Below are 15,669 nucleotides of genomic sequence, written 5' to 3'. Positions count from 1 at the left end.
TTAAGGCATTTATCTCAGCACATCTATGTTCCATCATTTCACCACGTCACCAGCGCTTGCAAACACACTAGGCAAGTGTATGAATGCGCAACCTAAACTCCAGTTTCATGTCTCCACTTCATGTGCAAAGGTTATCATTGTGACCACGCTCTAAGGTTTTCTACGTGAAGAAAAGAAAAACTCACAGGGTCTTTCGTACATTTTCCTCATACGATTCGAAAGCACAAGCAACCTTCTTCTGTTTCTTCTCAGTCGATGTATTGATCCACCCCTGGCATCTCGGAAAGCTTTCTCCACGTAACATGTTTATTCAGTGCCTTCAGGAGCGAAAGAGGCACTGCAAGCTTCCTCCTCCTCGCGTGGCTTTGCAACGTGAACAGGCCACCTGTGATCAAACGACGATATTATGCGATGACGTCATCATTTGACATTAAACTGTGAGAGTTCATACTGACTTCATGATGACGACACAAGTCAGTTCAATAACAAGCTGACTAAAATATTTCGGTTGAAACGATTGTGAGCTGAAACAACAAAGTGTTGAGAATCAAGGCTCCTCTGGGATTTTGAACGTGCGCGCACGAGGGCAAATATCGAAGGACAACATTTTACTGAATATTTTGTGGCATCGTGCTCACTAGATATAGTATGGAGAAGTGTGTTTCGTTGGCCTAGTTGGTCAAACATGGTAAATAGGTAAAAAAAACAGCGTGTTTTAGAATACATAAACGAAAAAATAACAGACAGGATGAGCGCTAACAATTGACTGCTTTATTAGTTCAATGCAATATAATTTGAAAAGGTGCGGGGCAAGAAGTCGAGTGGACTTTTGAGCCATTCGTCACGATACAATGCGTAAAACCTGTTAATTTACAAGATACAATTTGAAGAGTGCACCTAGGTGCATGAGAGCGAAGCAATCTCTTCTTTGCCAAGCGTCAAGAATGGTTCGCTAACACATGCGTCGCCCCTTTGCTTTATCGCGAAATCCTCGGCTATCAGACAACCATGCACGCTTGGGTATACTCCTGCGGCTTTGAAGTCTCTCAACTACGGCGTGCATCCGCACGTGGTGCAATGGAGAGCCATATTGCTCCCAGACTGCCTAATAGATAGAACAACGCTCGTCCTTTTAGTTATTTCTTTGTTCGTCTCTTCTAGGTTCCGCAGTCTTTTATCTTTTTACCATGTAGTTTCGACTTCAGGCTTGTATGGTTCTCTCGATCAACCCACTACTTTTATTGCCAGACCTTTCCCTCAGACTAATATCTATATTTGCGAAGTCTCATACCCGGCCTTCATACTGTCACCCGGAACGGCTACGCGATAAGTGCGCAGCTATTAATCAGCGAGCCCATTACGCCGACGGCGGTTGCCGTCTCAGCGTTGTTCAGCGAACTCCGCTTTCCGTTGCTCGGGCGCTTGCTCGAGGTTTGGTAGATGTCTTGAGTGCAGTTAGTGGCGCTGTTCGAAGTACAGCGAAGGTCCCCAGCCCGTATGACTGTCGTGTAAGGCCTGCGTCTTGAAAAGCACGGGGACGAGACGAGAACCGGAAATCCTTTGCGGAGCGAACGACATTATCGTGGGTGGCAATTACAGCTTATTTGCCGGACTCGGTGACTACACGTCAGAGGCGGGGACCTACATTACAAGATCGTATTCTTCTTTAATTTGTGGTGATGAAGTGTGCCTCTTGATCTTAGGGCTGATCCATATAAGCAGAAGCGACGAAAGCGTATATAGTGACGCACGAAGTTCTACTTGCAGTTTACTATAGCAATGACGTGACAGAGCGAATAAAAAAAAGAGAAAAAGTGACCGACGTGGAGCTCCACTTGAAGTGCTCGTGGTATGCCACCATACAGAAGAAAGATGTTTAACGAATACGCCTTATGCATAGCTATAGTCCCAACGCATTTTGTCAAATCATCCCCCCCCCCTATCAACATCCGATTTCTCACTTTTGCAGCGTAAACTACACTGGCCGAGGTTGAACAGATTCACGTGGCTTACGTTGAGCAGTTCGACACAAGCGCGCCGAGCAGTGACATCACACGAGGCCCAGCTGGTGCACCGAAGGTCTGGAAGCTCCACGTGTTATAGAGAGCTGGCTCTTGACTCGGACGTGAGATCACTCGCCCGTTAGACCATCCATCGGTCCATCCGTCCGTCCATGGTTTATCCATCCGTAGCTCACGCTACGTATATCCGAGCATAGTAGAGCTAAATCACTGCTAATATGCCTGGCGTGCATGTGTGTGCGTGCATATGTGCATGCCTCTATCTCTCTCTCTCTCTCTCTGTGCTCTGCGGGTGTGTGTGTGTGTGTGTGTGTGCGCGCGCGTGCGCGTGTGTGTGTGTGTGTGTGTGCGTGTGTGTGTGTGTGCGTGCGTGCGTGTGTGCGCACGCGTGTGTGTGTGTGTGTGCGTGCGTGCGTGTGTGTGTGTGCGTGCGTGCGTGTGTGTGCACGTGCGTGTGTGTGTGTGTGTGTGCACGTGCGTGTGTGTGTGTGTGTGTGCGTGTGCTTGTGTGTGCACGTGCGTGTGTGTGTGTGTGTGCGTGCGTGTGTGTGTGTGTGTGTGTGTGTGTGTGTGTGTGTGTGTGTGTGTGTGTGTTATCTTTGTTTGCTGCCTGAAGCTCTGGAAAGAGTGACAGCGTTGCGTGAACAAGCTAGAGGACACCTTTGGCGACTTGGCCAGATATTAGTTTGTTAGTTTAATGTGCGATTTTCCTTTATCTGATTTCACTAAACATCATGAGAAAGGTCGTATATAACAATATGTGCATTTTCATTATGTTCTGATGCCATCGTGCTTTCTTGACTGCCAATGGTATAAATTCATGACCACTTTAAATCGCGTGCTTGTGGCTAACACAACAATAAAACTTAGAAGGAAGGAAGGATGAAGAAAGAAATAAGAAAGGAAATTGAATGAATCGTGTGTGGAGTTTGCTAACCTACGTGGAGTGAATTAGAAAGGGGAGGCAAACCACGAAAAAGAGAGGAGAGGAAAGAGAGAAAGAAATGATGAATTAATGCTTATGTCACACTGGAACTGCTAACCATGGTCAAGTCAAATAGGTCCACAGTTCTCAAAAAGCACAAAAGCAATTTTTAGAGCCTCGTGAGACTAGTGCATGTTAAAGATGTACAACACCAATATAAGTGGATGTACGTTTCTTCAGATGAAAAACATACGGCGCAAGAAGCTCGTTTCATTCGAAATTACCTCGAGTATAAATGCATGACCACTTTGATTTGCGCGCTTGTGGCTAACACAAAAATAAAACTTGGAAAGAAGGTATCAATTTCGCTCTTTGCCAAGCACAAGGTAGCAAACAGTAGTCTTGCTCCGGTTAACCTTCCTCTCTTTCTTTTATCTTTCTCCTACTCTATCTCCATCTAGAGTGCCTGATATACGTAGTTTACGGTGACATACGTTCTAGTTATTCTGCGGTGGCGATTACCAAACAAGGCTGAAATATTGAAAATGAAACATTATATGAGAAAAGCATATTGCAATTTCAGGCGACATGAATGGGTGCCGACAGTCTTCCCTGTTATAAAAAAATGGCAGCATGTCCACGGAGTGAATGATGGAGAGTGGGGCGAAGAATTCATCCGTCCATTCGTTCTTGCTTCCGTCCATCCATGCGTCCGTCTGTATGACCGTCCATGCGTCCATCAGCCCGTCCGTGCGTGCGTCTGTTCGTGCGTCCGTCCCTGCGTTCGTCCATGCAGCCGCCCCTGCGTCCGTTCATGCCTCCATCCATGCATCTATGTGTCTGTTCGTCCATCTATTCAACACTCCAAGTACCACCATCTCGCATCTTTTCATCATATATTCCCCATATAGAAGCACTGCTATCCAGCGGACATTCCAAGGACTAAACGAGAGGTGGCACACGCACACTTTCTTACGGCTTGCGCTTCGGGTGCACTTCCCACCTTTAACCACCTCGAGTTCATGGTATATACTAGTTCACTGTATTCATGGCACTGCGGCCCAACGCTCGCTAAATCTTTCTAAAACCAAGGAGGTTACACCCAGCGAGTATAACGTAGCAACCCTTTCTTGTCAGATCGTGCTCAATGTACATGTCAATAGCTGCTAATGGGGATTGCAGCGTGCGCGTTACCTAAAGGCCGAATGCTCCTGTCTCTCATTCCCCCTTAGCAGCCATTAACATGTGCATTGAGCACTATCTTTTATTGTTCAACAACGCACAGAAGAAGTCTCTCACCGGCACCACCTTGGAGGTCAAAAATTTTATACTCGTTACATACTACGGGGGACCAAAGGGTGCCTCCTAAAAAAGAGATAGAGAGAGAACATAAGGAGAAAGGCAAGGAGGTTAACTAGGGCTGAGCCCCGGTAGGCTACCCTGTACTGGAGAAGGGGAGAGGGGGAAAGAAGATATGCCTATATCCTACAATATGACTGAGTATATGAATATTAGAAGTATTCCCTATGGAAGTATTCAAGAATATGAAAACGTCTCGCTGGAGAAAATAGTATACTATCCAGAGGTTATCAAAAGGAGGATGGAGGCAGACCATAAAAAAACCACAAGCAGGAAGCGAAGAGAAGCGTTTTTTTTATTATGCGGATTCTCCCACCATCCTGTGAAACCTAAAACATGAAATTTAGCACATCCTCGCTGCCATATAGTTTCTTAATATTAACCAGAGAAGAATCCATCGTTCAGCGAGCATAGTAATTATGTGTAGCACGTGGATTTGCCTAGTCTTCGTACTTGCGGGCCTCGAATAGCACTTGTGGCTTCATTTATTGCTGTGTTTCGGTTTTGTTTCGAATGAAAGAACAAACCGTTTGGAACTTCGTGACGCGACTTGAATTGGTGAGCCTGAAAGGTTAAGGTGGTGAAGCGTAACTGATAAACTATTGCTGATGGTCGTTTCAGGACAAAACAACTTCAAATCATGCGAAGTCATGGCAGAAGGAACGCATAGTACGAAGACTAAGCAAATTCATGTACTACCCATCATTGCCGTGCTCGCTGAAGCGCCATGCGTTGCTGCTGCCACAGACACTAGCGTCAGAGTTCCTTCTAGTGTACTTATAGGAAACTACGCTTGCAGCGATACGACGAAAGAAAGTCATCTCACATGAGCGGCTGCGGGAGTCACGTACAAACAGGTGAAGCCCAGTGACACGCCCGCTACCCGCTACCATCTGTCTCTCATCAAAATAATCATTTAGAAAAGCTCCCTGTCTGTTGTGCGGACGTGTGGGAACTTTCGGCTGTGTTGGACACCTCATTTGGGCGCGAACTAAATAATAAACAGGTAAAACTCTCTGTGACTTTATGCTGTTCCCCGAAGGCACAGCGCATTACCGGCATAGTGTCACTTATGTCAATCATAACTTTGATGTTTTTCTTTCCTGCTTTCATCTATTTCTTTCTTCGTTCTTTTTTCCTAATTTCTTGTTTCTGAAGGGCTGTGAACAAATAAACGCAGCTCACTCCTTTAACACCTTTATCTTCATTCTACGTTCAGTGCAGTGAAAGTAGTCGAAAGTTTGGGCATGTCTGGTGCTTTCAGGGTTGTGTTTAATGCTCCTAAGGGGCCTCATTATATTAATATTATTATTATTATTATTATTATTATTATTATTATTATTATTATTATTATTATTATTATTATTATTATTATTATTATTATTATTATTATTATTATTATTATTATTATTATTATTATTATTATTATTATGTTGGGCTTTCACGCCCAACGTTCTGATAACTGGAACACCGTAGCGGAGGGCTCCAGAAAATATAATCACCTGATGGGGACTAGGTGCTTAGTTTTGACCAGGCAGAGTTTTGACAACCTGGTGGGTTGCGCACAGTTGTCGTATGCATTCTGTAGTTGACGCCGAAAGTTTCAATTATTCCTATTTGAAAGACGAGGCGTTACGCCGGTTATCACATTAGCGAGGGCCGACAAATATACTCGCAATTGTCAGTACGCAATGTGCGATTCTTTAATTTTCAATTTATGGGCTCAAAGGTACCCAATAAACAGTCCCGTGCGAATCGGTCTTATTGCAGCCTTCCTCGCCTGACAAGCCCTGTGACAATACCATCAACTAAACAAAAATTGCACGCTATTGTTACTGCTATTGAAGTTGAACGCTCCTCTACTGCCTCATAACGCAGGTAGATGAAAGCCGACATCAAGTGAAGAAGACGGTAAGAGACAGCAAGACTGACGCGAAGACGAGATGCCGTCCATACTGGTGCCCTTTAGGGTTGGAGAAGTATCGTCAGTGCCAGAACATCCCTGCTGCAGACTCTCAAAGAGACTCTGTCAGCGCAGCTAGCAGAGAAAGGCGGGTAAAACCAGAAAACCCGTTCCTCGGCATCCGTCGACACCACTTCCGACAGAAGAAAAGCGGGACGCGCCACACGGTGGACTATTGTCCGGCGTCCATGAGGTCTGTTTCTTGCCGTCTTTCTTTTTCTGTCTGGGCGAATCTGGCCGGGGATGTACGAGGACGCAGGGAGTGGATGTGCGACTCTGTTAACTCGCACACCGAGGAACGACGGTTCAGAGAGGGCGTCCCATGAAGCTGAAAATGATAAGGCTACTTAATAGCAGATAATCATTGAAGGACAATGTCTAAAGATTATTCCTGGGGTTTTATGACCTAAAGCGATATGAGTATGAGGGGCGCTGTACTGGTGGCCTCCAGTCTGTTTTTTTTTACCGTGCACCTAAATATGAGTACACGGGCCCCCAGCCTTTCGCTCATACAGAGACGCAGTCTCCAGCGGTCGGGATTCGGTTCCTGGACTCTCTGGTCGGCGGTCGAGTACCAACACTTAAATCACGCTGTAAGTGCTTCCGTCTCAACTTATTTCACAAGACTTTTTACACGAATCAAACACTTAAAAATGATATTTTTCTTCCCCCAAATTATGTATCACCATCGTTCGACCATCATCTTGAAGTTCCCATATGCCGCACTAACACTTGCCATGCTTCTTTTTTGCCTCAAACAAGCAGTGACTGGAACCACCTTCCTGCCTCCATTGCTGCAATCGAAGAATCTGCCGCCTTCGAAATTGCAGTTATTGATGTATTGTTGTCAGACCACTCCTCTCTGTAATGCCCTCGGGCCCTGAGAGTATGAAAATAAACAAATAAATAAATAAATAAATAAATAACCAATGTAGCACATTAGCGGGTACGCTATGAAACTAGAAATAAAATGGTAATAATGAGTTCCAAATTTTTGACTTCGTGCAAAAACGAATGATTTGCAAGTACTAGGTTATCATTTTCCTGTAGTTATCGCTAATATTACCAGCGCTTACAATTATTATAGTCTTTTCGCTCATGCGAGGAAGGAGGAAGAGAATTTAGGCGGAAAGACAGGGAGGTTAGCCAGTTCTTAGACCGGCTGGCTACCCTGTGCTGGGGAAAGGGGTGAGGGGAATGAAAGATGTTAAAAAGAAATGCTGCGAAGAGAAGGACAAATTAAAAAAAAAACTACGACAGAGGAAAGGCAACATCAAAAAGTATAAGACACTAAAGTCTGTCTCTGAGGCCAGTTGTCCGCAAAAAGCGCAGCAAAGCTTTCAAAGCCTTTTGGGCTGAGGATGGGCTTGGCCAATGACCCAGAATCCTTTGTTCCGACAAAGGCCGATTGTCTAGTCTATCCAGAGCTGCAGTGAGTTCTTGTCTTTGCACGTTGAAATAGGTGCACTCACACAGAAGGTGCGCGATGGTTTCTTCGCAACTGCAGTAAGTGCATGTAGGAGAGCTGGCCATCCCGATGAGATAAAAGTATGCGTTCGTGAAGGCCACTCCAAGCCACAGGTGGCATAGAAGAGTCTCCTCAGCTCGAGATATCCTTGGGGGAAGACGAAGCTGCAGATCGGGATCCAAGTTATGCAGGCGCGCGTTTGTGAAGTCTGTCGAGTTCCACTGTACCAGTGTGAGGTCACGTGCAAGCGAACGAAGTCTTGTAGCTGCGTCGGTTCTTGAGAACGGGATGGCTGTGTATTGGGTACCATCGTGTGCAGATCTAGCGGCCTCATCTGCGCGGTCATTGCCATATATACCGCAATGACCTGGTATCCACTGATACGCAATGCTGTGCTGTTTTTCGGTTGCTTGGTGATGAAGAAGTTTTATTTCAGCTACTAACTGTTCATTAGGTCCATGGCGAAAGGGTGATATAAGACATTGAAGAGATGCCTTCGAGTCCGAGAAGATCGACCAAATTCCCGAAGGTTCTTTCACTATAAACTCCAGAGCTGCACGAATGGCTGCAAGTTCTGCAGCTGTCGACGACGTCAAATGCGATGTCATGAATTTAATTGTGATGTTCCTCGCGGGAATAACCACCGCCCCTGCAGAGCTTACTGAAGACACCGAGCCATCCGTGTAAATGTGAAGGCGTCCGTTGTGCTTCTCTTGCAGGAAAAGTAATGTGGCCTGTTTCAGGGCTAGATGCGACGAATTTTTCTTATTTTGGATGCCAGGAATTGTAAGATGGGCTTTGAGTGGGTGTAGGCACCATAATGGTATCGGCGGCTGTGCTGCATGCGTGAAGTGCAATGGAAGCACTGCGCAATGCTGAGCTACAATTGCGCTGAACGCTGAGTGGGGCCTGGAAGTTCGAAGTGAGGCTAGGTGATGAGATGGAAGCCGAGCGAAATGTCTTATGTGCATTCTCAAAGCGTCTACGCGGATGTATGCGTTGACTGGATAATCACGCGCAATCATGACTGTCGCTGCTGTAGATGCGCATCTCGGGAGACCAAGGCATATCCTCAGGGCTTGGGCTTGGATCGACTGGAGGACGCGCAAGTTTGTTCTTCCGATCCCGCAAAGCACGGGTAAGCTGTATCGCATATAACCGAGGAACAAAGCAGTGTAGAGTTGGAGCATTGCTTGTACCGATGCACCCCACGTTTTTCCAGCAAGAAACCTCAGTACGTGGGTGATCATGGTGAGTTTAGTTTTCATGTGGGCGATGTGAGGGCTCCAGGAGAGGTCGCGATCAACTATGACTCCGAGGAATCGGTGGGTCTTCACGTAGTTGATCGTGTGTCCGTTGATTTTAATAACATATGGGCTCATAGCCTTATGCGTGAATGCTATAAGCGAGCATTTCTCCGATGACAGCTGTAGTCCCCGTTCTTCCAGGTACTTTGTCGCTATTTTTGCCGCTCTCTGAATCCGGGCACGCAAATGAAGGCGTGTTACGCCTGACGCCCAGATGCAGATGTCATCTGCATATATTGATAGATGGACAGATTTTGGAAGTGCATCAACCAGGTCGAGTAGCGCTAGATTGAAAAGTGTGGGGCTAAGAACGCCGCCTTGAGGCACGCCTCGACGGTTGCAATGGTGCGTTGTTGTGCCACTCTCCGTCTGTACAAAGAAAGTTCTGCCTTTCAGATAGCTTTGGATCCATTGGTAAACCCGACCCCCTAATCCAACATTTTCCATGACATCCAGAATGGCTTCATGTGATACGTTATCGTATGCACCTTTCACGTCCAAGAACAACGCCGCGGATAAACGTTTCAGTCTTTTCTGATGCTGAACAGATGAGACCAGGTCTATAACGTTATCAATTGCGGACCTCCCACGCCGAAAGCCCGTCATAGCATGAGGGTATACCTCGTGGCGCTCCAGGTACCACTCTAGACGAGTCAAAATCATCCTCTCCATCACTTTCCCGAAACAGCTGGTAAGCGCGATGGGGCGATAAGAGGTCAAGTGCAGAGGAGATTTACCTGGTTTAAGCACAGGGACGAGGCGGCTGGATTTCCATGAATGAGGGATAAGTCCGCTGCTCCACGAGTCGTTGTACACGGATAGAAGGGCCCGTCGAGCTGCTTCTCCGAGGTTACAAAGAGCCATGTACGTGATCCCATCCGGACCAGGCGATGAAGATCGTTTGCATGCCGTCAAGGCCGCTTGTAGTTCCTCTAGAGAGAAAAAGGTGTCCATTCTTGAATCTCTGGAAACTGGAGCGTTTTCTAGGTGGCGCGTGGTGCACGTGGACGCATGACCGGCAACTTTCATGCAGAAATCTTCTGCTACTTCAATTTCGGTGCGTCCTTGGTGGAGAGAAAGACACTTGAAGGGGCGATGTTGATGTGGCGATGTTCGTAGGCCACGGACAATCCTCCATGTCTGCGTCAAAGGCTTGTGTGGATCCAAAGATTCGCACAGATGTTTCCAGCGAAAGGATTGAAGTGAAATGATTCGCCGCTGAATTTTTTTCTGTAGGCGCCTTGCCTCCCTCAAGTCGTGAATGGACTTAGTGCGCCTATATCTTCTTTCTGCGCGACGACGGATCGCTCTGAGCCGTTCTAATTCCGCTTGATATTGACAATAATCTGAAGTATGTTGAATATGATAGGTCGCTTCTTGAGTAGCACCTCTAATCATATCCTCGAGGGTGTCAAGAGGAGGCGTTTTATTTTCTTGACACCTTTTTTCCGTCAGTGACCTGAACTTTGTCCAGTCGATGCGAGTCGAAGTGTCGTAGTTTGGCGATCTTTCCAGGCCCTTGATCTTCAAATAAGTTGGTATGTGGTCGCTTCCATGAGTTTCATAGTCTGCGAACCACTTGACCTTTCCATTTAGGCTTCGTGACACAAATGTCAAGTCAAGGCAGCTGCTGTATGTCGTTCCCCGTAGAAACGTTGGGCTTCCGTCGTTTACACAAAGCAGCTGCTGCTCCAGAGCAAAGGAGAATACTTGCCTTCCGCGACTGTCTGTCTTCTGACTTCCCCATAGTGGGTGGTGAGCGTTGAAATCTCCGGTGATGATCCATGGTCCAGGTGTGGCTGTTAACAGTGCACGTAGTCTTTCAGGTTCAAAACGGTTCGAAGGTGATATATATGCACCTACGAGCGTGAAATTGAGGTCTCTACGTTTAACTGTCAAGCAGACATACTGGTTGTCATCGTGAGGTGTTACACGGTGCTCGATATAGGTAAGGTCACATCTGATATATACAATGACTTTACTCTGTTCGTTGCAGGTAGCGGACTTGAAGGCTTCGTATCTGGATAGTCGTATTGCATTGTGTAGCCTTGGCTCACAGATAACAATAATTGGAAACTGGTTTTTGAACACAAATTGTCGTATATCAGAAATGCGGGGCTTGAGGCCTCGGGCATTCCACTGAAATATCGAAGCTTCTTTGACCTCTTTACGAAAGGCTTGCAGAGGCGGAGCCATGGTGCCTTTCCAGACTTGATAGCACCGGCTTCAGCGCGTCAACTAACTGAAGTGCACTCTTTGCAGCCGGACTGTCAATGCTAGTGAGGAGCATACGAATGGTATTCATAAGGGCCTTTACCATGGCTACGATTTCTTTGTCGCGACTATCACCGCATTCTCGTTTCGAAGTGATTGTAGACGAGCGATGTGGTGGCTCAGACGGTGCGTCTATCGTTGGCAGCACTGGCCATGCTTCAGGCGAGCCGGTGATGCTCTTGTCTTGCTTGGAGGATTTGTTGTCGGTGTGTCTGGATGCTTGAAGTGGTATGCCGGTGGTCGTTTGGTGAGGTTCAATCCTTGCTTCAGCACTGGGTCTCCTCAGGGGCCTCCGGCGACGAGACCGCCGGCGTCGTACTTGGGCAGCGGCCTCCCTGTGAGTTGAGCCATCCCGGACCATTTGCCTCAACACTTGCATTTCCTTTTTCATGATTGGGCAATCTTTCGACGATGCTTCGTGAGGGCCATGACAGTTTCGACATTTTCGAAGTTCTGCCTGGCAAGCGTCTGCGCTATGTGATTCTGAGCATAGCGAGCACACAGCCAGGTTTGTACAAACAGCACTGACATGTCCCAATCTATAACATTTCCGGCATTGAAGGGGCTTCGGTACGAAGGGTCGCACTGTGTGTCGAAAATGTCCGACCTTGACTTGCGATGGAAGGCTGTCACCCTTGAACACGAGCTTCACGCAGCGTGATTTGCCAAGGCGACGAGCTTGCAGTATAGTAGGTTCTGCAGACACCGGTTTGATGAGAGCAGCAAAGTCACTTTCGCTGATGGAAATGTCGACGTCGTAAATGACGCCTGCCGTAGAGTCGCGGCCATCAGGTATATATGAGCGAACATTGATGTTATCCAACATCTTGACGTTGCTCAGCACTTCCAATGTGCTTCGTTGAGTGACGTCTACGGCGAGGATATTCTTACGGCCATTGATCCGCACGTCCGCGATCTCTCCCTGGGCGAGTTCCTCAAGAAACCTAGACGTGACTTGACGATTGAGCCGGTTGAGACTATGAGCCGCATCGACCGGCACAAACAGAATTGTGTATGTCGTGGGCTCTCGCGTCATCGTCACATTCTTACTTGTTGTTGGAGACGGCATCACTAGTCTTCTTTTTCGCTGCCGCCTTGTCACAGGCACGAAGTCGCCTTCGTCGGAGCTCTCGTCGCTGGCCGTAGAGTAAATCAGCGTGTCTTCGCTGTCGGCATCACTCGGGTGGCCCGTACGCTTTCTCGTGGTAGCTGCGGACGATGTCGATGGTTGCGGTGGAAGCCCAGGCGAATCCACGTCCATCGCCGCAGTCACTGGAACGGTGTCTTCCACAGAGTCGCAGAAAAACTTTGAAAAATTACAGACAGTGACAGCAGTGTTCTACGCCAGACTCACTTCGTCCTTCGCTCATGCGAGACATTGTGAGTGAATATATGGGCCAAGCCCAATTATACACAGCAAGCATGCGTGAAGAGCATGAAATCTCTCCTGTCTAACGTAAAAGTATTCTGTATCACGCGCATTATGAATCTTATGCTATTTATGCTTCTCAATTGATTGGATAGATTTAAACATTAAAAAAAGAATTCATGTTTACACGAGTCACAATTAAGAAGCGGCAGCGGCGTCTGTATGATTCTAGTGTAGCTAATATCTGATTGGTTTTTATTAATGATCATTTGGAAGTAAATTTATAAAGGATCACATACATTTTAGAATAGCCTAATGTTACGATATGGGTGAAATACGAATTTAATTTAATAAGAGAGAAATGGCATTTGTCTGCTATCAGCTAACTTGATGTGCAATGTGAAACCAGTTTTAATTATGGAGATTTGGTGGTACATGATGTGGCAGTAATAGTTGTATATCATTTTAAACGCAGTATAAATTGCGTGCAAACATGGTACGGAAATTGAAGTTCTGAGTATCCACGAAGAAAAAGAATAAACACCAACACACAACAACATGCGCTAGCATTACGTCATGGCGTCATGGCGTCATGGCGTCATGGCGTCATGGCGTCATGGCGTCATGGCTAAGGCAGCGAAACAAGCCTCAAGCTGATTTTTTTTCTTTCCTCGACTCAGAAAGTTTGCCGCTGTGTTTTTTGTTGTTGTTGTTCTTGTTGCTTTTTTGTTGTCCCGTATCATCAGACTTTTGTTCACGCGCACTCATCGTCGCCCGTGCTGGCTCTTTTGTAAAACAACACTACAATGCCAACCTCAGTGCAGACAAGCATCCGGCCTCTCGTTTTCGGGAGCCTTCGAATAAATTGCTGCGTCATCTAGTCTTGGTTTTCCTTTGGTCGGCAATCGTCCTGATTTCACAAACAAAACAAAACAGCTGGTGCTAGCATTCATGCGTTCGTACTGTGAAAGCGAGAGCAAATATTTTGAACGCGTCGAGAGAAGACAAGGTCGTAATCAATGTGGTGGCTCCCAAGTGGGAAGAAGCATTTTTCCCTTGTACGAAGGAAAAGTACCAACAGCCTGGGAAGTTGACAAAGCTCCAACATACCGTATTCCTTTTTCATCTTTCTGTTAAGTGTGCGTACTCTCTCCTTGTATTGACAAACAAGTGTCCGAGCCTGCTTTTTTCGAGTGCATGTTAGGCAAGGGAGTTCTGTAAGTATACTCACGGATTAAGAAGCGGCGAATTGGGGCTATCTAACGCTCGCATTCTTGTTCCCAATGTCTTCGGTACGTGTCATATAGGCGTAATGTTTACTCGAACCCTCATATCAGAGCCAACGTTACATTTAGCGGTACAGACACATCAGACGGTTATAACTCAGAGTTGCTCGTAACACTCGTGGCACTAAATTTGTTGGTGAATATATTTTACCATGTTTCTAAAAGCAGGCTTTTTGTCCGTGGTACTGACCACAATGAATTCAACATAGCGTGCAGATTAAGTACAGCTACAACTTGCTTTCTGAAAGTGATGCCACTTATTATTTAGAGGGCCGTGTATTATTTCTTTTTCATTAAGCACATGGTCCACCTGAGAGGTAAGCAGGTAGCTAGCTATAGGAAGGCATGAAGTGAAAATTTGAGATCTGGTATGAATCAGTGTTCCGGTTAGCGGCATCATGGCGAGATTGAAAAGGAGAGGCTTAAGGTGTGTCTTGAGTAACGGCAAGAATGTCCGGATCCCACGCAAATAGTTGCCGCATGGCCCGAAAGAAACAGTGGTGATTGGTGATGTGCTTCCCATATGCCATGTGGTCTATACTGGACGCACTGCTGTCTACTCTACGACCTCAGCCTCATTCCAATCAGCGTTTTTAACCAGTCGACATTTTCGCGTTGTGCGTATGCGAGAGCACACCAGTGCGTTATATTTGTCGGTACATGCGCAACGAAACGCACGTGTACCTTGCTGTTATTAGTCAATAATTCATTATTTTTTCCCTAAGTTTTGAGAAACATTTAACACAATTTCTCTCGGAAGGAATCAAACGTTTGCCATCGATATGTGCATTCACTAAACGTTACTACTCTAAGACGATATCAAATAGTTTTATGTAAGACATTTGGTTTCGATGCTCGAATTTGGAGGCTTACAATAGTAAAGCAATAGAAGAAGTTAAGACATGGTTTGTACCAAGTAATGAACAAGTCAAGGTTAACTGCTTTAAGCAACCTAAAATATGGCGAATGCAAGCGCATAGTTTCACCCTACAGCAAATAAGTGCACAGAAATCAAAGCGAGAGTATAGATAAGCAATCCCGGGAAACATGTTCCCCTCCTAGGACAGCGGGCAAGGTAACGGGAATGATCAGGGATCTATAATCCTATCACCGGCTTGTTGAGAAATCAGTGAGCTTTCAACTCTAACTCAACCAAGTTCAAAAAACATGATCGCAAACAAGTTACGCAATGTTTTTGAGATTAAACAATGCGGGAGGTTCGCCCAGCGGGGTGGAAATCTCGGCACAGCGAAACATCGACTCGTCATCACTCATGCTCCCCCGTGTCGCCCTTAGACGTCTAGCTTCGGGATGCGCGGCTTCCTGCTCAGGAGTACGCACTTTCTTGGGACGCTCCATGAATCTGTGGACACCACCTCATACGGAAACTACGACTGGTGGATTCCGTGCTGAAACGGTAATGTCGTCCGCGATCGCCGACGCCACCATTGCTCTCGCCAATCAGCCCACCATCCGCGCTCTCCTGACGCCGAGTAGCTCTCGCCGATCGGGGCCCAGTCCTCAGACTCCCCCCTCCATCTTTCTTATCTCTTCTCTAATCTTTCCAAAATCATCAGCAGCGAGTGCTCCTTCTTTATTTTTCTCTTTCTACTATTCTTCTTATCCCCTTCCCATACGCGACAAGGAGCTTAGCGCGTCGCCAACTAGACAGACAAAATTAGTTCCTTTTTTCCTTT

The sequence above is a fragment of the Rhipicephalus microplus genome, chromosome 4 (assembly GCF_043290135.1).
Source record: "Rhipicephalus microplus isolate Deutch F79 chromosome 4, USDA_Rmic, whole genome shotgun sequence".
Taxonomy (NCBI): domain Eukaryota; kingdom Metazoa; phylum Arthropoda; class Arachnida; order Ixodida; family Ixodidae; genus Rhipicephalus; species Rhipicephalus microplus.
The sequence above is the reverse complement of the archived record's forward strand: the minus strand, read 5'-3'. Positions refer to the sequence as shown.